Consider the following 2,276-nt stretch of genomic DNA (forward strand, 5'->3'; position numbering starts at 1 on the left):
GCCATTAAATTTATAGAACAACCAAAAAATCCGTTGCAAATGAACAGACACATGAACTGAACAAAAGCCTGTACTTTAAAATGGATTATATGAGATTGATGTTCATTTGAAGGCCGAATGCAAAGAAGTGCAAACGTTCAACATTTACAAAAAATGTATACATGATTTCTAAATTTATAAATGGTTGGGCCCAAATAAACAATCTGACTAAAAAAACTTAACTTTTTTTTTAAATCGTTCACCAAAAAACTGTTTACAGGTTCCCTGTATGTTTACACAGAATTCAAGTACGTACTTAACATAAATGTGTGTTTTTGTTTAACATATTTTGGTTACGTAGGTGAGACTTTAGATCCGATTTTTTGTTGACATATTTTTTTGTGATTGATATTCCAGAAGCATAATTTTATTAATAGCAGAAGCTGAATTTTTTTTTGATAAGTTTTTGTTATGACCTAAAAGTGTTGAAAATAATATTAACTCCTTTCATTTCACACGGTGAAACAAGTGGCAATGCGCCTTTAAGTCATGAAACATATTCCAATTTTTCTCTAAAATAGTCAGATAGGGTATCCCGAGTGATAAATCTGAACGGATAATTAAAATTTTTAAATGTTGAGGTAAATTTACATGAAAATTTCCAGAAAAAAGAATGAACTCATGAAATCATCGTAGTTTTGAAAGATTAGTTCTTTTTTATGTATTTCATTTTTTAAAAACCTGCAAACCTGCATTAAATCTTATTGAATCTTGAAAATATCACATAATCTTAAACAGAATCGCAAATCACCTTCAACACTGTTCAGGAAAATTTTAAATCAGACAACAATGGTTTAAATTGGCAGGTATGTATTTAAGGATAAAAAAGAAGATAAAAATGCTTTAATTCGGTTGAATAACAAAAAATTTAATCATATCTTTTCTCCTTTCAAAACCAAATTAAATTTCTTTGAATAATAACCCAATAAATCAAGACTTCTTGATTTAACTAGCATTTTTTGCTAAAAAAAGGGCGAACCTTTTTTTTGGACATCATTTTGATGAAAATATGGATAAAAATAACTACTGCTTCCAAATGTGAGGAAAGTGAAGCTGCTTGAAAATGGTTTGAAAAAAATCATCTCTAATGTTTTTATTTCTTCAGTTCTAAAAAATATACCATCAAAAGCTACTCGGGAGCTAAAAGTGCTGCGCTAGGCAGAATATTGAGCAAACACTCCAAAAATTGTCCCGATATTCAAAATTCTTCTTCCATAAAGTTTCATATGCAATAAATTCCTATAAATGAGAAATTTTTGATTTGATTTCGAGCAAAGCGGAGTCAATCAACTAAATGGTATACAATAAATGAAACATAGATATAATCAACGTATGTTATTTATGGAACAAGTTATAAAGAGTGGATTCTTTTTAGCATAAGGTTTGCCAAGTTTGATGGTAACGTTGAGTGCTGAAAAAATCGAATTTGCAACGGGAAGCTGATACCTGATATCATTCGGCAATATTCAAAGCATCCGAATCAAAGAAATGTAAATGAAAAGGATTCATGTGAGATGTATGTAAAATTTATTGTAGATATTTTTTGAATAATCTGTTAAAAGACCCGTACAATTGAGTTAAAATTCCTAGATTTGATTCCGATATAATTGAGCGGGCCAATTCGAGCAAACGGAAAAGATGGGTATGTTTAAAAACTAGGACATGTTCAAGAAAGCGAGACGATTAACAACTCAAGAACTTTTTTTAAGTCAAACAGCGAAAAAAAAAACTTGAAATAGACGCCAAGTTTAAAATGGTAAGACGAAGTTTACCGGGTCTGCTAGTATTAAATAAAAATGCTGATCGAATTTATTCAACATCAAAGGGAAGCTAAAAATACATGTTTTAATTTCCAAAGTATCAAATTCAAGTAACACGGTCAATTCGAACATTCCGTCACGTACAGCTAGGCACAAACAGCGATTTCGACACCCTCGAGGCACAAATTCCTACCGAGTCCGTAAATTAAAACGATTACGCCTATCAAGTCTGGAGCGAAATTGGCGGTGGCTGCTTTAGTTTTCAAAATGAAGGAGTACAATAAAAAAAGGCAGCAACAACAACCAGCTCTCAAAGAGGTTACATCCAATGAAATATTGGTTCCACTTTGATTCTCGCTTTTATATGCAAAAATATCCAAAGCTCCCTCTAATAACATGTTACCCGGCCATGTATCATTCGAAGACGATCAACAACAATCACACACAGCAAAGTCAGAGACCAGCAACAGCAAGACT

This window comes from Uranotaenia lowii, chromosome 2 (genome assembly GCF_029784155.1).
Source record: "Uranotaenia lowii strain MFRU-FL chromosome 2, ASM2978415v1, whole genome shotgun sequence".
In the NCBI taxonomy this organism is placed as follows: Eukaryota; Metazoa; Arthropoda; class Insecta; order Diptera; family Culicidae; genus Uranotaenia; species Uranotaenia lowii.